Consider the following 23,311-nt stretch of genomic DNA (forward strand, 5'->3'; position numbering starts at 1 on the left):
AACCAATGACTGGTATTGAAAACATCTATCTGTTATCCTGTAGTGCTTCCTTGTCTAAACATGTTTCTGATCCACTGAAGTGAAAGAAAAGACTTCCTTCCTTTTAGTATTTTCATGATAAATGAAATGTGTAGATTCCTTTCTATTGCTAGATGAGAAGCGTTAGACTTTATATGTTTTGAGCTTACTAAGGCTTTGGAGAACACCTGATGTGACACTCTCCTAAGCAACTAGAGAATTATTGTGTATCATGCTCTAGGATAGACTAGGTACAAAACTGACTACATAACTATTCACCAGGCAAACAGCTACAATTTGCAGTGGTTGAGATGATGACTGAAAAATGTGGCTTACCCTGCCAGACACAGGACAGAGCCTGTCTGTTCTGCTCAGCCCTGATCGCTGGGGCGTTTTGGGTACCAGGCCACGGGAAAGATGTGCTACCCATTTTGGAGCAGAAAGGATGGTAAGAGTCTTTGCAAATCAGGGAAGAATCTTCAAGAATATGAAAGGCTGTTGCAAGGAAGAAGGCAGTATTTTTTTCTCCCTGCCCATGGCTATTCTCAAAATAACTTCAAGAGAAATCTGTCAAAAGTAGGACAGGTACCACTGATTTTGCTTGGAGTGGGAGATGGAGTAAATGACATCTGACGTCCAGTGATCTCACATAGATGCATTTCGAAGTGATTCTCTAGACACTCTCTTCCCATTTCCCAACAATAAGGAAGTAAGAGGCCCTTTGCCTTTCATCAGGCCAACCCAAGGTTTAATGTTTTGGAGAACTGGGACTTCTTTTAAGACCTGAAAACCTGGGGTCCAAATAAAGTTTTATTTTCTATTTTTTTTAACCACAAACTCCCCCAGGTTAGGTTCGAACTTTGTGTTTCTGGGTCTGACCGGAGGCATGTTTCACAGCTTTGGAGTGTTTACCTGTTAGTCAGTTAGTTCATGTAAAGAACATGAAAAGAATTTATTGTAACACATCAAAGACAATTTTGGGTGGGCTGACAGGAATGGTGAGACAATTTCTTTCCTTTTTATTATTTTATTTTTTAAATACTAATTTGACATACCACTGTAGCTGAAAGGGACGAGAGCAAAATCATTGCCACTGTGCATTCTTGCAATGTTTTTCTTTGGTCTTCTTGTCTGAAGTTCAACGTCAATATGCTCAGTCACAGAAGGAAAAACAACACTAGATTTAGGTTGTTCTCGTCTCCTAAACTTGGAAAGTTTAAGTTAGTACTATTAGTACTACAGCCTTCCAAGTGATTTCCTTGGTGTCAGACATATACATATTACCTTTTCAATTTATTTGTGTGTGTGTCTGTGTGTGTGTGTGTGTACTGTAGGACTTTGCTGGCTGGTGCAGAGCAGTTAGTCTGAAGGTTATCTGTGCATTTTTAGAGTATGCATACTGTCCAGTCTGTAGGTGTTTAGAATCATAGTTTGCTTTGGCTATCCTGATTCCTTATAAATGAAGGGAAAAAGTGTATGTGCTTTTCACTCTTAAGTACTGCCTTAAGTGCCCCTTGCTGTCAGCGCTAGATAGTTACCTTAGAAGCAGGGCTTCACGTTTCTCCCCATTGACCCTAGATGACTGCCTTGTTCGTCATCATTAGATGAATTCCAAAATTACAGAGAAGTAGCAATGACTCTTGCAAGTTATAGGAAGATTTGGGTGTCTGGTTAGAGCTGGATTAAAGCTATCACAGATTGGGACATGGAAAAAAGAGAAGGAGGGAGAGGGGAGCAAAGAGCCTTAACCTAAATCATAGATGAGTGTTCCTTTTACAAAAAAGAGTCCTCACACCCTCTGTAATACATGCCAAAAAGTGAACAATCGAGTGTACTGTAAATGGCCTCTTTTACTGGAACAGTGATTATATTCAGTGTAATAGTGAGTACTGGATAAGCTAATTGCTAGAACCAGGAAAGAAAGGGAAGAGTGTGATTTTGCTGGGACTTTGTTCTGACACAATGTGTGTTACAGGAGCAAAGAAGCAACCCATCCTCTTGAAGGCATATAGCAAGATCATACTGACATACTGATAATGCCAGTTCTGGTTACTGAGAATTGCAGCCTGTGTGCTTCTGCTCAGCATCTGAGACTGTCTTTGTTCATATAACTTCTTGTGATGTACTTGTCTGTGCACTTCTTCCAGCATTAAGCAGTTTTCTGTATTTCTGAGAACCAACCCAACAGTGTGCAGTATGAGGAGTATGGTGAAAACCTAATGCAATATTGCTTTCCTCCACTGGAAGACATAACAATAGTACTTAACTAATTAAATTGTGAAGTTAAGCAACCAAAACAGGCACATTGTGGAAATATTGAAAATAACATTAAGAGGATATCTTATGTGAAGAGCATGTGATACTGTCCGTATGATCAAAATCGTAATAATCTGATGCATTTTTTCAAGATTTATTCAGAACATACGTGCAAGCATCCTGTATCCATCTTCAGTGATTCATGTAGTCCTGAGGTGACAACAAGGAATGAATAGGAGGGGTTTTCTGAAGCCCCAATTCAGGAATTTTTAAGTGCTTTTAAGAATGTGTTGAGTTGTATTCTCTTCCAGGAGTGTATTTGAATGGGATTTAATCCTATTCTCAAACCCTTTTTCTGAAAGTGGTTGTCTTCTGGAATCAACTTTCATTTCCATTTGTGGTCCAGTGACAGCCCCCACCTGGATTTGAAATGAGGTCACTGGACCTGAAAGGTGGGGGTAAAGGTATCTAAGTAGCTTTCATGGAGACTTACTCTGTTGCCTATAGCTACTTTCATCTTAAATAAGGAAGTGTGGCATGTTTGTATTCACAAATCCCATTGTGCAATGCTCTGTCTCAATTGGGGCTGTCTGTGTCTCCATACTAAGTCTGAGGGCAGCTGCAATTTCCTCCATTTCATGCAAATTAGCTTCAGCCTTAAAGCTCCTGGCAAGGCGCCAGCACAGCCCTCTTTGGCAAAATTTGGATTCATCTGGGCAAAGGTATTAGCCCTTTTGCTTCAAAGCCTTTATTTTGGGAAATATTTCAGTATTTTAAAGACAAGTACTTAGGAAAACCTGCATTTTTAAAGAGATGCATTCTTTATCTGATAGAATATTCCTAAAGATAGGTAAATAAACTACAAAAAATGAAAAGAATGGTATACGTTCACGTTGCTTATCTTGAACACTACTATAAATGCCACTGCACCAGTGCCATTAAAATGCATGTCAGGAATTTTCCTTGGCTGCCTCTATGCAGCCTTTTAAGATCATTCAACTACATAATGACTTTTAAAGATATTCTTTTTGAAATGGAAGGATTTTTTTTTTTTCACAGTCTAGCTGAAAAAGATATTCCACAGATTTTCAATGCAGGTTTTAAAGATATCTTAATTCCATCCCTCTGAGTTTTGGAAAACAGTTAAACTTTTTAGATTACAGAGTGAGTTTCCTACAGTTATTCTGTGAATATTTTAAACTTTAACTTCATTATAAATACTCTGTTTTGTGTTTTATTCTGGGTATGTGGTATTCATTTTAAAGTCAGATTTGATCCCCTCTTCCCTTGCTGTCCCCCCCGCCCATAAATACAGTAAAAATACTTAGTTCTTCCTTCTATTCTTCTCACAAGGATCACATTCCTACATTTCCTAGGCACCAATTATTTAAATTCTATTCCTGCCTGAAGAGTGGCAATAAAACAGCATGAGATGTTCCATATTCGTGTTGTTACACTGATTTTGTATTTAATTGGTTATCAAATAAGATTTTTTCGTTTCCAGATATCCCTGCCATGTACTTTCTTGGCCTCTTGGAATCAAGATGTGTTCCTCCTATATAGATTGTCATTAACAAAAGTGAAGACCATGCAGAAGAAAATTAAAGCCGTGGTTCCACTTGTATAGACGTTTTACCTCATATCCTCATTTCTAGAAACCTTCTAAAGCACTATGGAGTTCCACAGGTATTACCAAAATAACTGTCTCAAAACAGTGCAATTTCAGAGTTGTCATTGAAATTGCTGACTTTTTCTTATTACTGTTGACATGCAAGATGATAATATTCCTGGTTGTTTGTAGCATCTGAAGTGTTTTTAAAGGCTGGTATTTAGAAAAATGTCACTATATTTGCCCTATAGTAACTGGAGGCACTTTGCAAGTGACTGGCCCCTTATTCTTGTAGTTATTGATCCAGCATTCATAACAGCTCCAGATTTTTAGGCCGTCTGTTGTTGTGTGTGCTTATATCTGCTTTTATCTCTCGAAGATAAAACATGGCAGTTTCTCTTTAAGAGCCTTCTGCAGGACTCTGTAGTTTCACACAGTGTCCTGTCAGCACTGGAGAGCCCTCTGTGTGCATAGGGGTGAAGGCACCTAATCTGCCTTGTAATTTTCCAGGATGATAAAAAATAAAAAAAAAAAATATATATATATATATACATATTAATTCATCAGGAATGGGATTGAAAATTTGAGAGTAATACAGGATTGTTGATTTGTTCAGTAAAATACAGTTAGCTTTTGTAGCTGCTGTAGTTGGTCTCCTGGTCTGATGTTGTAGGTTGTTCAAATTTTAGAAAAATTTCTGTGATAGTTGGCAGCTAGTACAGTCTATTGTTTTACATGTGCTGGAAAACTGGCTACGTTATGAAGTGAAGGGACAAACCTACCAGCCTGCTAGGGACACTAAAATATCCATTGTGAATAGTCACAGCCCTCAAACGTGACAGCCACAAAGTGATGAATGCCTCTCCTTGAACAATTTAGAAAATGCTAAAAACTTTGTGTTGATAAAAAATGTTATAACTCTGGGAAGAATAGCTTTGTGTGAAGAACGGAAGGGCTTTATTTTAAACACTACCTCAACCATTGTCAAAGATGGTACATCATAAACTCCTTTTGGTTTTACCTTCTTGCAGTCATAACCTGTGTTTTAAAATTGAAATTTATTTACCAGGCAAGCAATTTTACAGGGAATTAGGTACTGCTTTGAGTGCAAATTATATCAATTTGATCACAAAGGAGAATTTCACTTAGATAATATACAAAAGTCCTCAGAGTTTCAAATAACAGAGAATAACTGTTGACATTTTCTCTCTCTACTTTGTATAGGTAAAAGTCCTACTAATATAAACAATAGAATAACTGTCTAAGGCCTTGGCCAAATATGTTGTTATTAGGCATGTCTATTAGCACTGCTCACCTTTCTTACGAATGCTGTTAATTGCAATAGTACACCTTGTGTCTTAACTAATTACTGATTGTGGTGGAGTTCCAGGGTGTTTTGTCTGTTATTTTAATGCAGAATATTTCTCTGATGAAGCACAGCTGAGATTGTGGTGGAAGCAATTTGAAGGCAGATAAACACAGAGGACAGGAATGCCTTAAAGTGGGTTTGTCTGTTATATTCTGAGTCATGGAACAGTACCCAGGAGTTATCAGTCTTCATCTCAAACTTGGCCTGGAAACTGGACCAGAGCTTCAGACCCAAGTCCTGGCACTCCACCTCTTGCTGTGTGGACATAATTCTTGTCTGTGTTCCCTGTATGTCATTACCACCCATTAATCAAAATTGAAATACTTTTCCCAGAAGGTTCAAGTCACTGAACAGTGTCCAAAACACTCAAAACGTCTACTGAAAGAAACTGGACATATTTAAATTTATGTGGGTATTTTCTATGTCAAGGTGCTACCAGGGAACCTGAGGGATCAGTGAAATCACTTTATAATTCTGCAGCCCCCATGCAACCACAAACTTAAAACTCCTGGAGGTAGTGAAGGGAAAAACAAAACCAGAAAACAAACAAACAAACAAAAAAACAGGGAACAGGTGCCCTAGTCTGGGCAGACAAAATCCACTTTTCATAGGCCATACTACTATATGAATTAAACAGTGTGACTCCTGCTTGATCAACAAGGTTTAGGGGAACATCTAGATGATGATTTCTCTATTCAATGCACAAATTAAATGGAACAATCAGTTCCTGGACTGAACCAAAAGAAGCTAAATCTGCAACTGCTATCATTTCACAAGAAAGTAAGAAAAAACAAAACCATTGATTCTGCCTGTGCACATTGTCTGTGTCCGAGGTTTGGGTTAGTTATGGGAAAAAAACTGCCTGCCTAGTGCTGAACACATGATAAGATGGCAAGTGCAGATTGAGATTTCAAGACCTGCTGCTAGTCAGATCCAGAAGGTGCATTCAGACTTGTGCACAGCTAACTTTCGTGCTCTGATTGACTTCTGTGGTCCAGCTGGACTATGAGATGCAGCGAGGTTGAACAACTTGCCTGAGGTTTGACAGGGACAATCACAGGATCTGAACAGGGATCAGGCTGTGCACCTGGGTTTGCTCTGTGCCTTTCACCACTGAATGGGGTTTCTGTGAAGGAAACAGAGGTGTCTCAGCTGCTTGTTCTATCTCCTATCTTCTGAACAGTGGTTGTTGCCTGTTGTTACTAGAATTGTGATGCATATTACAGTGTGCATTTCCGTGCTATACACAATGCATATGCCAGAATTGTAACTGTTTTCAACAGCAGTAGTTAACTACCTACAGGCCTGATTATAAATTGTTGCTTTTATTTTAAAAAAACTTTGGTGTGCACTGGGTAATTCATTTATGGCAGAAAATAGCCAGAACCATCAGCTTTCCTGAATGTGATCACCAGTTCAGGATGTCTGCACAACATGGGGATGTTTCATCCTATAGAGGAATGCAGGTGAGATCTCTTTTTAATTAGAGAGCTAGAAAAAAAAAATCACTTCAGGGAGTGAAATGTGCTTAGAGGCCTTAGCTGAGCTTTTAGATTTTTAGATGAGTTCATTTGATGGAAGCATCAGACATATTTACCAGCCTAGGTCCTTGGGGCTGAGTGTTTGCACAGAGGTCTGGGACCGACTCCTTGAGGAGCTTGTACAGTGCGGGTATTCAGTATAAATTCATATGCATCAAGCACTCAGACAAAGAGAAATGAGGAGGAACCTACATTCTGGCTATGTACACAATGTACCTCGATTGCCTGAGAACAGAAGAAATCTGTCTGAGAGCTCTAAATTGCCAATCCTTTATGTGGGTTCAATTCATCATTTTAAGAAAAGAGAGTAGTAAGATGAGAAGAGCATGATGTTTTTTTGCAAAGTTGTTTTAGTGTTTGAGAAATTTGGTAGAATTGTACATTTTAGCCATGACTTGATGCCATCCATCATTCAGTGCCTTACGAGTCATCGGGATTCTTGTGGTGAATGCAGCTTGCTGCCAGAAAATCTCAACTTTTGTTAATGTATAGGCATTCATCATCTGCTGTTCATTAACACACATATTGCTAATGCCTGGCAATAGAGCGAACATTTTTCTGGAGTGGGGTCGAAAAACTAATTATTCACCATATGGTGGCCAGCTCAGCAACAATTGCTGAAGCCATGGAAGCAAAAGGAAGTTGGCTGGTTGATTTCTTTGGGCAGTTTGCACAGTGATGACTCTCTTGACACATGCCATTCATGTGGCCGCTGAATAACAGATGGGCTAAGGCTGGGAACTGTGGAAAAATCATGGCAGAGATCTGGTGGCAGCCTCTGTCTTTTTATCCTTCAGAATGACTTTGGGTCACGTGGGCTGTGAAAATAACAAGTAGGGGATTGTGCTCTGAGGATTTCCCTGCTTCTTTCATAAAGCCAGAGCGTAATTTTGACTGCCTTTTCGTATTTTGTTTATTAAAGGGATCAGGGTTTTAGATGAAAGAGATTACTTGGTTTGTGGTAAGGGGGCTGTGCTGTGCCCATGACACTCGGCTCATTGTTAGCAGGAAAAATGCTGGCAGTTTGATAAGGGATAAGAAAATGGAGGGGTTTTAAATTAAAATTTAAATTACTCCTTATTTGTTCTTTTCTCATTTGTAAATCTCACATAGGCAAGTTAAGATAAGAGCTGTTTTAGATTCAGAATACTCAAATCTGAAATGAGTTAGTGTTTTTTCCAGAGGAGCTTAGTAAGGGAGGGTAAGATTAATTTGAGCATGCTGCCTTTGCAACTTGTATGCTTTCTGGATTTCATATCGTTCTGATGGTGCCTGAATGGGGACGTCAGTGAAAGTTTCCAAGCAGAGATTTGCTGAGCTTTAGCATCATTCAGAATTAAATCAGGTTGGTCTGAGCTATCTGCAAATTAAATTTTAACTGATGATAGCGAATTGTGGCAGTTCAGAATTCTCTCATGTCTCTTCTCTCAAGAGTAAGGAGAAGTTGACAAGCAGCAAAAGTGTTGCTGGATCCTCTCTGAAGCTGTGCAGCATTCCCAAGAGGGTGCTGGTCAGGCTGGGCATAGGGTGTAGAAGGAGAGGTGAAATGAAAGTATGGCTGTGTACCAAGTTGCCCTGCATGAGGAAAAGTTTGCATGTGAACCTATCATTTGTGACTTTGTCCAAAACAAAAGACAAAGCTTCTTATGCCAAGTGTGGTATTTGAGGTCTTAATTCAAGATTCACATTAAGTAAACATTTCTTACTGTCATATTTTATCTAAGCATACACAGGACACCCCCTCCTCCCCGCCCCCCAATAATCTGTAACACAACAAAATTTAAGCTGTATTTTACAATGGACTATTTTTAGGATTTCTTTTTATGAGTAAATTGGTGTGCGAGGCTTATTGTTGTGGCGTTCCTGTTGGCTGTTCTCAAGTAACTCTGTTATTTCTGTATCTGAATGCCACAGAGAGAGCGTCATGATGCTGAACAGACCATTGGGGAAGCACCATGTCTTTGTGTCCTCACTTCAGCTCTCATACAAACCCTGCTTTCCCTTCTGTTTTTCAACCAGCCTGTTGATTCCAGAAGCAGTGGTGGTTGGAGGGACCCCTCTGCAGGCTGATCTTCATTGCATCAGTGCAAGTACACAGGAGGGAATGAACAACAACAAAAAATTGAAAGCAAAAAGTCTTCTTGTTCTACCCACTCCTCTGTATTTTCTCCTGTAGTGTGCTGAAAATGTTTTTGTCTTGGATTCTCCTGTCAGTATTTACCACAGGCCAAGGATAGATAACATTAATTTTCATTACAGCATTTTGAGTGCTGAAAGATTATTCATCTAGTGATCCATGCCATCACCAGGCCATGCAGCATCCCTGAAAAGTGCTGGTTTGTCTGGCCATGCTGGCAGCACAGCTCTCCCCTCCCTGGCAGCCCTCCCGCAATGTGGGCTTCTGCTGCCCTTTTGAGCCATCCCTGCACTGGGTTGCACAGCACCAAGAGCTGGTTGCTGATAGTGAGTACATGGCTGCATCTGGAGCTCTGCTTCCTACCTCTGTGTTTTTACAAAAGAGTTGTATCTTAAACATCCACACCTTCCACAAAAAAGTATTTGATACTTTCCCATAAGTGACCAAGGGAATAAATTTTACCAGCTCAGTCTCTTTTGAGAGGATGATGTTCACTGGCCAGTAGCAGTGCTGGCACTATGTCTTCTGGTTTTATTCGATGAACTTCCTCATTTTTTTTTAATTTTTTTTTTCTTTTTTTTCCCATGGTACTAGTCTCAGAAAGCATTATGTGGGGGTATGCTGCAGTTCCCTTACCTCTGTTGTGTATGATCTATGTCTCCAGGCTCTTGTGTCCTCCTTGGTCCCTGATGGTTCCTTTGCTCAGCCAGTGTGTGCCCCCGCTTCCCTTGGTAGTTTCCCTATCCACACTAAAGGGCGGGGATACGTCTGTTTTTAGCAAGAAGTGAGTCCAGCATTTCTGGGTCTCAGTGCACCAGTGCTAGTGTGTTAAAGGGCTGGATTTTCATAACACTGCTTCTCTTTAGCTTTTGGAGGCTTCTTCGTACCCCAGGCACCTAACTACTGACTCTATATGTATGTTCCATCTACTCATCCAAGCTTGCAGAACTTTCTGCTCACCTGGCTGGAAAAAAGTCCCTCAGATTTTGCATAGAGATTTGCCAGGTATTCTTGTGGTTGAAGTTTTTAAATCCGAATGCCTGCCAAATCTGATAGCTAATAGTCTCTTTTCCCATGGGAAAAATCCAGAAGAGGTTAAATATTTATTAGGAAAATTCAGCAAAATTCCTAAGACCTCATTTGAGGTGTAAAGGGATTTTGCGGATTTGAAGAGTGACAAAGATGATGTGAAAGTATGTTCTTAAACACACAAACGCACATTATATCGATATATTCACACCACATATACACATAAATATGCATTATATATACGTGTATACTTCTACGCCATTTTTCATCCATAAGTATATATGTATATAACCATATATTTAATAGCAAAAACATTTATTTTAAAAGTAAAAGGTGCATATGAACAATATTGGGTCACAGAGAACAAAGCCAAAACCTTAAAGTAAGAGTGGTCCTTTTTCAGATTGCAAAGCCACATTCTGTCCTGAGATGATGATGGAAAAACATTGCAATCCAGTTTCTTCATAAAGTGCTTCTAATCCAAATTATGGTTTTTTTTTTTTTTTTTTTTTTTTTTTTTTTTTGTGATTTCACCACACACAATAATCTTCTCTTTGACTGTTGTTAGACACTTGTCAGTATATTATTAGTATGTCTTCTTATTTTTAAGTGCAACTAGGGAACTGGAATCTGTATTCTTCCCCTGCTTATGAAACACATTAAACATGGAAGGTAATCTTCTAGACTTAAAAAAAATAAATAAATTGGTATGAAGTAAGTAAAAGCACAGCTATCTGCATTGGGATGAATATCCTAGTCTATATTCCAATTACAGAAGACATTAATTCTCCATGTTAATAGCTAATGAGAGTTCAAATGACCCTATTTTAATTTTTTAAAAATCATTTGGAATATCACACATTGTGGGAAACATCATAGGACTGAATACATTGGGTGTTTCAGTTGAGGTACTTCAGAAGATTGAAATTTGACAGAAATGTTTTTCAGATCAGAATTTGCTGTTATTTGCTCAGGTTTCTTCAAAAATGGAGACGAGGTGTACAACAACTCCTTGTGCAAAAACTAATCCATTGCCACGCTTTGGTAGTTCTGATGCTCACTGAGCAGTTTTATTTTTATTTGATTCACACTAACCTTATCAAAGTGTTCAGGCTTTAAAAACAGATATTAGATGAGCATATATATATATATATATATATATATATATATATATATTAATTAACGGAGATGCTTTGTAGGAAAAAGTTGTTTAATTTCATATATTAAGCTAAGTATCAGCCCTTCAAACACTGAAGTACAGGATTTGACACTAGCTTTTGTTTAACTCCCCCTTATATGACCAGCAGGAGAAGAACTTTGAAGCCCTAGATATAATGAAAAGCTTTGTTTTGTGTCAAGACCCAATATCTGCCATGACCTTCATCTAAGGATTTGGTGAATGCTTGCCTGGGAAAAAGCTCAATAAATTGCCATAAATTATGGGTGCAGAGCAATACAGCCATTTCTGGCTAAGCTTTAGAGCCCGGAGTTTGGTACTTTATCCGCTCTTCCTAAATCATAGAACAGCCCTGTGCCGAGCTGAGGGACTCATCCATTTGGATAGGACATGCTGTTTATTCTGTTGCTAGGTTAAAATGCCTCTTACTTTAAGAACAGCTGAATCACTTTGCTCTCATCCTTGCTTAATACACATCTTATGTAGATTATATGAACCAAATTGGTTTAAATGAGAGATTAAGCAAGGGATATGTAGTGATTATATGTGCCTCTAAGCGTTAGGTTGTATATTTAAAACTTTGCTGTATATTTTTGTAAGTTCATTCACATACTGAATATTAAAAACATTCCCAATCAGAATATAGGGATTTTCCCAAGAATAACATCTTAAATGCTCCTTTAACTAGTTTTGTTTCCGCTTTGTCAGCCTTATTTGCTGAATCGTCACAAAAGTTTATTGGATGTTTTTACAACTTTTGGCTTTGCTACCCATCTCCAGCATGCTGAAGCGGGCCTGTAACTCAGGGTAGTTCAGGAAATACTTCACTGTGATTCTCATGTCACACATTAGCAAGTTTCAGGACTGTGAACAAAGAAAAGGGGGAAAAAAAAGAGAAAGAGAGACTGGATATTTTTTTCTATACTTCCCTGTGTTTTATTTACACAATACATTTCCATCCTCCAGCAGCTGAGTTCAAGCAGATGGTTTAATTGGAAAACTAAGCAAGGAGCCTGCAACCCCATTTTTTGTGAATCTTAGCCTAGACTCTAGTGTCCATTTCCTAGGAAGCAATTTAACCTAAATTTGATCTTAATTAGATTAGGAGAGTACTAAGCCTCCCTGTTGTTAGTTATAGTTTCAGAAGAAAAGTGAAGTTTGTCACAAAAGTAACACTAACCACTGAACCTGATGGTCAAAGTAGACCTCACGGTGTCTGGAAGCCCCTGATGAAGCAAAGATCAGCTATGGTCATGCTGGTCCTGACTGATTTGTCTCACTGGCTTGTAAAGGCCTCCAGAGGTGAGGGCTCCACAAACCCCCAGGCAATGTATCCCATTGCACAAACCCTTCTTGCTGTGTTCAGTGGGTTTGCCACTGCACTTGAAAGCTGTTTAACTTTGAGCCCTGGAAGACTTTTGGGTTCCAGGCAGTGGTGTCTGGCAGTCAGAGTTTTAAGCAAGTTGCTTCAGATGATCTGCTAATGGCTTGGCACAAAGGGATGTTTTTTTGACACAAATAAGATTAATCCCATTACCATGCTGTCAATACTCCTGTGGCCTCATAAACCTGTGCTTGTTCTAATGCCACAAAATGCTTTGCTTGTTATTTGATCTGGCCACTGTTACACATATTTCGTTCGATGTCTGTGTCAGACCTAGCTTTTTGTATCGTCTGTCAAGTGTAACTAAGGAAGATCGATAGTAAGCAGGTCTTGTGGTTTTCTTCTATTTGCCAGAGTGTGTGTAATGTTATTCCACTTACGATAATGTTCTCGGCCTTTTACGAAGACTGTACGATGAATTCACTATGGATATGAGACCAAGTTACACTGTATGTTTTCTTGGCAGTATGCTTCAATCTGTCTTGGAGTTGGCAAAAAACACAAGCAAAGTGACTGGTGAGTAGGTTGCTTTATGATAAGAGTAAGGGATGTCAGAAAAGAGGCCAGACGCTCGTACGTATTGCATGAGTGTAGGTCTATATGTGTCTGCACAGTTAAACAGAGTCAATGCTTGTGGTAGGTTGGTTTTGTTTAGTGAGTAGGTAAACTTGCCAAACACATGAGGTGGTGGACACTGAGACTGACAACATGACAGTGACAGAGATGACGAAAGTGAGGGCAATGACAAGAATGGGGATCTAGTAACACATGATATTTCTTAGTGGCTGAAGAGATCATGGTATCTATATAGTGCAGCAGGATTGGAATGCAGGTATTTGTGGTCTGTAGATTTTACATATAAAAATGTTCAGTTTGGGTCTATCATAGTTTAGCCAAGAAATATATTTTCTTTTTCCCATGTACCTTTGGTCTAGTGCATGTTTATAACACTCTGTTCTGTAATTTTATGTGTGTAAATCCACAAACATACAGACATTATTAAACTCCTGCTCAGAGCTTACCGATGCAGCTGTGTGATGTGATTGTACCTGCAAGACACTGGTCACTTAGTGCAGATGACAGTTTTCCTTAACCCCAAAACTGTTTCTGGAACCTACTGTTTACTATGGATATCCTCAGGAATCCTATTGCCTGAACTTATCTTTTTCTAGAGACTTGTTTTTGGAGGGAGAAAATATTTTTTTCTTCCCAATAATGAAAACCTTAGTTGTTTTTTTTTTTTTTTTTTTTTTTTTAAGTTCATTTGTTTGTGGGGGGGGAGAGAATTGATCTCTGAAAAAAATTATAAAGTGAAGTAATTTGTGTTGACAGCTGGGATGTGTTGATGCAGTGGCTCTTTTCTGCTGCTATCTAATTTTTGTCCTGAGAATGTTACACAAACTCAGGCACTTGCTAATTCAGCAAATAAGGTCCCACTGCCAAAGCAAATTCTAACTGTGAACATGTAATCGGTTCTGTGGCTCAAATAGGAAAGTGCCTTATGCCTACATTTAATTTCTGTGCACTTTTTTTTCTGCCAGGCTGCTCCCTCTGTCTTTGAAGAAGTGCAGTTTTGCAGTCAATACAGGAGCTGACCCTGTCATTCTAATAATATTTTTCCTCTTTCAGCACATGAAAACATTTGTTGCGTGGGATGTTTGGGTTTGCGTTTGGGTTTTCATTAACACGACCTGAGTGGAAGCCAAATCCTCACTCATGGCTGCGTGGGTGTGCTTTGACTGGCAGGCGGGTGTCAGCCCAAGATGTGGGTGGGAGGTGCGGGTGGCAGTGAGGGACCTGCTCCCCGGCAGCTCGTCCCCACCCCGTGTCTCCTGGGTGTGATGAAGCACCCCAAGAGCAGGGAGCTGCCAGGGGCTGCCTGCAGGAGCCTGAGCAGGCTTCAGGTTCGTTGGGTCTCCAGGAGAAGCAGTGTGTGCCCTGCTGATGTATTCCAGTGGGGGTTTCAAGCAGGGCTTTTTCATCAACCTCTCCCCAGTGTTAAACAAAAAGCAGTTTACACTGAAAAAATGTGAGAAATATTAGTGACCCCTGCTCTCTGCAGCACTGAAATGTTTTTTTGATGTGCCTTTCCTCCTGGCTACCATCATTGAAAAAGAAAGCCATCTTTTATTTTCCTGGGGGCCTCTCTTTTATTATCTATGGTGGTATTTGCTTGATTATTCTGTATTTGTATAAAAGTAGAGGCCCCACACAACATCAGGGCCCTTCAGAGCTCAACACAGATGACATTGCTTTACTCTGCCGAAGAGCTTGGGATGATCTGTCACCAGAGGTGAAGAAAGATGCCAGTGACCAAACCAGCCTCTTGCTCCCAGGAGACACCCAAGGGGATAAGAAGAGCCACAATTAGGAACAACGTGTCTGATGTGTGCTGGCTGCACCCAGTGTGTGCTGCAGCCTGCTACCACAAACAGCTTGTATGGCCGGGAGCAAGCCAGAGCATCTGTTAACCTTACCTCCTGTATTGGTTTAAATTTACACTTTTGGAGATTCCTGATTTTGCCCCAGATTTATCTGTGCAATACAGGCATCACCAGTAGAATTTTAAAGATTGACTGATTTTAATTTCTTTTTAAATGGTGAAGAAGATTGGATCAAGTATACATGTATCACTCTTTAGTGCGGAGCAGCAAAACTGATTTTCACTGAAAACACAGACAAGAGCCCTTTCAGACTCTTAGCTGAAACACGCTGGATGAACTAGATTTAAGGTCTAAATGCAGTTGATGTACATTACCTGTACTTGGAGCCAGCCCTATGCCTGTGAGAGCACTTAACACATGTGGTGTGGCAGGTAAAGGAACACAGCTGCAACTTTTTATGTCCAGCACTGAGGGCACAGTGGGACTAAGGCAGACTGACTGCAGAGCTGTTGTACCCAGCCAAGCTTGCTCAGAAGTGTTCTGCCGGGCCATCAGAGAGCTTGTGTTTTAGGAGTGAACCTTGAAAGTCAGCAGCTGAGTCCCACAGCTATGCTCAGCAGAGCTAGTGGGTGTTATTTCTTGAAAAGGTCTCAGGAAATTATTTCCTATTTTGTTCCGCTGTGACTTTTGCTGTCCTGTTTTGCCTTCTTGAGGAACATGGTGACATCCTTATCTTCACATTGCAAGTATGGAGGAGAATCATCTTTCAGACTAATCTTGTTCTGGCATGCTGTATAAATTTCACTAGAAAATTCATTAATACTTGCTGAGAAAACAAGTTAATCCAGCTGAAAATCTTGGAACATGATTTTTAGGAACATATGTAGGCTTACAGTTGAGTTTTGTTCTGCTTTTACTAAACCACAGACTACAAGTTCTGATTATTTTGTCTTTGAAGGTCTGAACTGAAGGTATTTAACATTTTTTTAGTTCTTATTCTTTCTGAGTAGGCTGTGCAAGGTATTGTAGGTAGGCCAGAGCTACATAAGCCTTAAACTATTTGATCTCTGAACATAAGGATTAATTCATCTTGGCTTCATGATTTTGAGTCCCCTGTTTGACCGACATTTTCCTCGTCTGCCTTTTTTTAGGTGCCAGGGAATCCACAGCAGATAAAGCAGCTACAAATCTGCAAGGAAAAATACCCAACACCACCCCTTCCTCTGAGCAGGTATTTCATTAGAGCATGGAGAGATGATTGCAAGAAGCAATCAAAAGTGTGAGTGCTCTGCTGCTTGGGTAGATGCAAGCTAGGCTGAATCTTCTCTGTGGTGAGGAAAGGAGATGTTTCTCTCCAGCCCTCAGCCTCTCAGCTGGGCTATGAGCAGAACAGCAGAGATCTTTGTGGGGCATGAGGCTGGTGGAAACCTGTCCACGTCACTCCTGGTGTCTCCTGAAGAACCCCTCCTGGGCTGTGTTAGTGTAAAACAGTAAAAATGCTCTGGATGCAGTGTCCTCCTTTCCCTTCATTGGTGACTTGTTACATAAATGGTCTTCCCAATTAAAAAGAAACAGATTTTACACAGATGTGTTGTATTCAGATTCTAATTTTAAGTATGTATCTGTACAATTCTGCTAACAGCTGACTGAAGCAAAGTTACAAATAAATAATACTATCTTTCTGCCTTCTCACTGTTTAGTGGGGCAGAAGATGATTGGGAAGCCTTTATTTGTTCAGTGAACAAAGGAGTCAAACTATTTAATTTAACTAAATGAATGAGCACTGATAATGGAGTCTTCCTGTCATTTATTAATTTTACTAAAGAGACTTCTAAAAGGTTTGTAACGGTTTTGTCCCTTCCATGCCATCTAAGGGCCAGACTGTGAATGTCATTTCCTGAGAAACAGTTGCTAATATAAGGAATAAAACTGCCATTTAATTGGAGTAACATCACTGGAATTACTTACATGGCTACTGAAGGATCAGTCCAAGATTTTAATCCCCTGTGCTATATCCTTTTAATTCTGATTTTCAAATGCATTTTACAATTGAAAAGTGCATTATCGAGCCTCAATACCAGAATGTTGTTGTTGACTGCCTGTTCCTAGTTTAGTCGATGCAAGAGCTATTGTGGGAGCTCTACCTTATAGGAAGAACTGCTGTTCAGCCTAATTATTACAGATTATTAGATTAATTTTTTAATTGAGTAGCCTAATTAAAGTAGCCCCCCTACTAGCAGTTAGGAAGAATATATCTATTATCTCGCGTTCACTTTCTCCTTGCAAAGTCACTGCTAAGGAGGAGGAGGACAGCTCGAATAGTTGCTATGCTTGCATCAGTTGCCAACTTTCAAGCGTATTCTGACAATAACAGGTTTTGACAGAATTTTAAAGCATTTTGCCCCCCTGGTTTTCGGCGATGATAAATGTGCCATACAGATGACCTTTACACAAGGCCGCATGTTAATATTCAGAACCGTGCTTTTGTTTGTCTTGAACAATGGCTGTCATTAAGAAAGCTTGGTTTGCCAATATGCCCCCCTGGTCCAGCGCCGGACCCTTCCTGATTGGGCACTGGGAAGCATCATGTGCCTTTGACTGAAATGACATGGAAGATGTATGGTCCAAGTGCCGTCCTCGGCACCACTGCTGTGATGGGAAGAAAACCACTCTGACCCAAATAGACCTGCGCTCAAACAATGTCGCACCAAACGAAGACAACATATTGGGAAGAAAAATGCTTGTAAACTGTGTGTGCTGGAAGATGTATTGGTCAGATGGCCATAGGGCAATCTTTGAACTATTGAAATCTTTAGAAATATTGTTTAGTTCTTGAACAATACTTACAAACCTAATTAATCAAGCATAGATGGTTATTTTCACTCTTTACATACTGCATCATTTTGGAACAAGAATAGGGCTGTCACATTTATTTTGCTGACCAATTCCCAGGTGCTTGCTGGCAAAAGCAGAGTTTGAACATACATTTCCACAGCAATCCTGAAATAAGAGCCTTAGCAGAGCTCCTCGCCGGCTCCTAACCCTTAACGTGCTTCAAAAGTTCCTCTTTGTTACCATTTCTCTTTTTGTGTATTTCTTTGGCTATGACACACCATTTTCTTTCTGGTTTAATTCTCTTTATATTTAGTTATTGCTAGGAATAAATTTAACATCTCATCCAGAACAGTATTTTAAACATGCCATGGACTTAACCTATGATGGAGCAAGCTAATAGCACAGTTTTAGTGTCAAATCAATTGTATATATACCTCACAACAGATCTACTGATAAAAAGTTTAGCTAAGACTTTTTTTTTTTTTTTTTTTTTTTGTCGTTGTTCTAATGCTTCTACTACTGTCTTTTCTGGAGAAACTCTTGGGAATGACTTATGCCATGAATTCTTCTTGAATTAGATGTAAGCTGAGGACTTAGATCTCTTTCCAAAACTCAGATTTTTTGAATCTGCAGTCCTACTGATTTCCAAATCAGTATCTCTACATATAGATTACTCTTATTGTAATAAATGCTTACTGGCTTCAAGATTTTTGACATACAGATTGTGGCCAAAACCTCTAGAGATTGAAAGCAGTTATTGAAAGCAAATAACTTGACATTTTGAACTAATCTTAAAAGCTATTATCATTTTAGTAAGTTTTGAAACTAATTTTTACAGACAGTAAGCAGTTTATTAAAATGTTTGAGGTGGATATTGAAGTTTTTAACAATTGTGTGCAGCAAAAAACATTAAATATCGAGTTTCTTTTTTATAATTAAAATCACCAAAATGATATTTATTAGTTAAAATACCAATTATTACTTTTTGCATTTATTATAATATAATAATCATACTAAGATGTTCAAGAGGCTTCCTAAAGTAAACTACCATTCAGAAAAAAAATGTATATTTTAAATCACTTCTGATCCTGGGCTTTATGTTAAATGAACAGTCAGGGTTAAAATCACATGTTTGAACTGCCCTCAGTGGTAACACTTTCCCACTTCAGGGCTTGATTGCTGTGAGAATGGAGATCCTTAAGCGCATTTCATTGTATTTAAATGCAATGCAGTGAGATATGCCCAGAAAATATGGATCTGTTGAATGTATGTAGAAATATTTTTGCAGTTCCAGCTATACATGCTAATTAGCTTTTTTTTTTTTTTTTTTTTTTTAAGTACTGTGTATAGCCTACCACCCTGGTAACCTCATTTATGCATGTTTGATACAATAAGCAGTCCATATAAAAGCATTTCCCTACCAACCAGGCTTGAGGTGGTATAGGAAAATGTTCAGACATTGGTTGTCAAAGCCTGCTGCATGGGGAACAGGAGTGTCCAGTGCTAGAAGTCTTCCTATTTGCAGAAATTTATGGAAATAAACCATGTAAAAAGCAGTGTTGCTCAGGCTATAACGGTGAATTTGTCTGTAAACTAAAAATCAATCTGAGTCATGTGAATCTTCAGAGTTTGTGCAGCTGTGCAGATCTCCAGACTCGTTTTAAAGATGCTAAGCTTATAGGTCCAAGCAGCATTCCTGTCTCCAGCACTCAAAAATCATTTGGCATTCAAAAAATCAAGATTCTGGGGGTTATTCTTCAAGGACAGGAAAAGCAGTAATTCTGTGTAACAGGGAAGAGAGATGGTGAGTTAATAATGTGGTTGGCTTCAGAACCATGCCAGTGATGTGAGGCATTCACCTTTCAAAAGTAGTTATGGACCCACCAGGCTTCATGTTACTTTAACTTGATGACTGCTGCCCTGGTGCATCACATTTTACTTTTCCTCCATCTGCTTCAGTCCATTTTAGAGGAAAGGACAGTCAAGTTGTGCCATCGCAATTCTGAACATGGCCTTCCCAGGTCACCCCCACCCAGGGAGGCTACCCCATCAGGCTGAGGGGAAGAAAGGACCTCCTTGAACCCTGTAGGCCAACACAAGTGGAGATGAAGATGCTGTGTTAGGTGTGCTAGCAAAGCTTCAGGATGCTGCTCTTTGTTGGTGAGAGGAGGGTGCTCACAGGGATGGCTGTGGGGCCATCAGCCATCGGGCCTGATCAGCCATCGGGCAGAACTCAGCTGTGAGCGAAAAACTGATGGGCCAGGTAGGTGTTGCAGTTGGATTCGTTTGCTCTGTTTTGCTTTCGATCTCATCCTCAGCAGCACAAAACCAAAATTTTGTTGCATCAGTTCCTATTCTGCAGTTTATTTCAGAAACCAGTTACACCCTTCACATTTAAATGCCGAATAAAACAAAACCCTATCTTTACAGTATGTTTTCCATAGTTTGGGGCTCTCTCTTCCATTTGTCCTAGAGCAATTTAAATACTGATTACAGTGAAAATGGAAATTTCTATGATAAGGAACTTATGCTGAGGTAAATGCAGAAGAGGAATTGTGTTTTACGCTGAACAGTCCACCTGTGAGATGTTGCTCTGGCTGAGCAGTGCCTGTTCCCAGTAACAACACTGGGGTCATTGGTGACTTTGGGCAGTGCAAGTAAAACAGTGTTTTGGTTTCTGTCTCAGTATACCTCAATGAGGATGGCGGTGGCTTTCTGGCCCTGCTTTGGTAGGAAGATAATCATGTAGGTGGCCCATGTATATACACAGTGACTGCACTGTATAGGTCTTTCTGACTCTTTTTGTGTGATCATCTATCCGTCAGCTCAGCTGCTGAGCCAAATCCTCACTTTTGGACTTTTGACATAAATCCTCTCAGTTTTTCCGCGTCTGCTGAGGCTAATGCAGACGGGGAAGGGGCAGGAGCAGCAGGCAGCCCTGCCAACCCGTGCCGCATGAAGGCTGTGCCTGGGTGGCAAGGGGCGGCTGCAGTGCTGGCAGCCCCAGCATCCCCTGTTACCATGGCACTGCCGACATTCTCCGGGCTTCTTCATATTCCTCGAAAAAATGCTTGGGGCAAACACCTTCTTTCGCAGAAATTTGGCATGACCGTCTCCTTCGCCACTGGCCTGTTCTTCCACCCTTCTCCCCACAAAGAGGTTAATAAATGTTTACTTTTTTTCCTGTTTCCATATGGTTTGTTCACAGGCTTTTGCTTGTGTGTGTATGAATGCTCACTTGCATTGACTGCTGTGAGGGAATTGTTCTACTAATGCTGGCCATCTTCAAATCAATGCCTGCACATAACAACAGAAAGTGCCTCAGATGTAGTGGTTTCCACAGGACTATTGTTAGGCCTTTGTTAAGCATTTTTGAACCTAATAAATAATGTCAAAAGTCTCTATCCTAGCCAAAAATGTTCCTTTTGAAACAGTTCTAATAGTATTTTTGTTCTGTGATGTTTCCCAGTGTTGTGAAGAATTTGTGCCTCACAATAGGAATCTGGTATATCGCGTGCCACTTTGCCATTTTTTTAAATTTATTTTGAGATGGGAACCCTTCTTTTCTGGGCAGGCATTACCATTTCTTTACATAAATGTGACTTTTTCTTGAATAGCCATATCTCTTGGAATTTCGGTATTGTAAATGCTACTAAAATTTGCAAACTACAGAAGGATTGAATAATAATGATGGAATGAAGGGAGGGAAAACAAAATGCTCAACTTAATTATATGCTATTTCAGTGAACCTCCTTTGTGTTTTGTTGCATAACTCATAATTAAATTAAGTCTAAAGCAGGGTTTTAACAATTGCTTTATGCACTGAAAAACAACGATAACGATGGTCAAAGATGATCACAGTAGTCCCCTCTGGCCGTAATATCTATTCATCTAGACCTTAATGACTATTTATTCTGAAAGAAGTTCCAATTGGTGACTCACTATGATTCATTATATTTTGTATAGTACCTATTAACAATAAACTTGAGCCGTCCTTAATCTGTAGTTTAATTTGTGGATAATATTCCCATTTCTGCAGTGCAATAGTGTGTAGCAAATCAAACTAGTATGAAGCATACTTGAAAGACATATTTTTTTTCTGCGCAGTTTACTTTGCTTATTTTAATTGGACTCTTGGGAAAAATATCAAAAATCACATTTCTGTGCATTCATATTCTCTGTGGCACCAAAGCTGTTGGATGCTAGCTGTATCAAACTACTGTTCATTCTGTAGGGCTTTTTGGTAGTTATCTCTTTTCAGTTTAGTGCAAAAAGTGACATTTTAGCTTGTTTTCTGGCTACAGGAAAAAATAAATATTAGGGGATATACAGTAGGAAGTTCTTACTTGTGGTCTTAGGTGGGAGGGCCTAAAACGAGTTTCAGCTCAATACAGTTGTAACAGAGAATTAAGCTCCATTTGGAGCACAGGCCTTGATAAATCGAGCTTCTAATATTTCTGACAAAAGTAGTGGACATACTGATTTTAGCAGAAATTGTAGTAATGATTTTTATTTTATTTTTTTTAGCTGCCATCTTCCAATTGTAATCTCAGACAAGATCTCCAGATATCTCTGGAGAAGGCTTTGGCCAGGAATAATAGTTTTCTATCAGAATTTAAATAGCAATAATATCAAAGTGCCTGCTAGAAAGTAAAAAGAAAACACCAAAACTTGTATGAAGATTTAAAAAGAAGTATTAGGAACTTACTTTTGCTATTGAAATTGCACAGAAGAATACTGGATAAAACAGGTCTATTGGACAGGAAATGTGCAATAATAGTTTTTAATATAATTGCATTTTTCTTTTTATGTTACAGCATGAAGAGAAAACAATGTTGAACATTTTCTTAACATTTAAAAACTCAGTGTAATATCAAATAGGAGAAATCACAAAGAAAGTCTAACTTGAGTGCATCTATATGCAGTCATTAATGTCCAAGGTATATTAAATGTCTGCCTGCTTCTTGCTTGCTCAGTTGGTAACAGCTATTGTTATCTTCATTCACATTTAGGTAGTGTAAGAGGTAGCCAAAAAGGTCGGTGGGAATGATTTTTTTCCTTAGAAAATCCCAGTCTTTTTCTTCACATGAAGGGATTTTTTTTTTGACAATATTTCATCTGATTTTTTAGAACAGCTAGAGAAAAAAAAAAAAAAGGAGGCTGATATGGTCTGTCCTGAAACTGTCTCTAGTAAAAGATGTGTGGTTTTCTGAGAAATTAGTCTCAGGACCTGAGGACCGATTCAAAAAGACCTTCATAGTGTAGATTATGTGCTTCATCTCTAGTACTTTAATACACAGGGCAGTTGTCTGTATGAGATACATAGCATAGTTTGATTTAGATGGTCCAAAGAAATAAAATGATCTCTTGAGCATCGTAGATAATTAGCACACACAGCAGGTTTTTTTTTTTTTTCTTTTTTTTTTTTTCCCTGTCACAAGTCATAGAATCATGCAATTTTTTATGTTGGAAGGGACCCTTAAAGATCATCTAGCCCACGGGCAGGGCCATCTTTCACTAGATCTGATTGCTCAAAGCCCCATCCAACCTGGCCTTGAACTCTTCCAGTGAT

This window comes from Anas platyrhynchos, chromosome 1 (assembly GCF_047663525.1).
Source record: "Anas platyrhynchos isolate ZD024472 breed Pekin duck chromosome 1, IASCAAS_PekinDuck_T2T, whole genome shotgun sequence".
Lineage (NCBI taxonomy): Eukaryota > Metazoa > Chordata > Aves > Anseriformes > Anatidae > Anas > Anas platyrhynchos.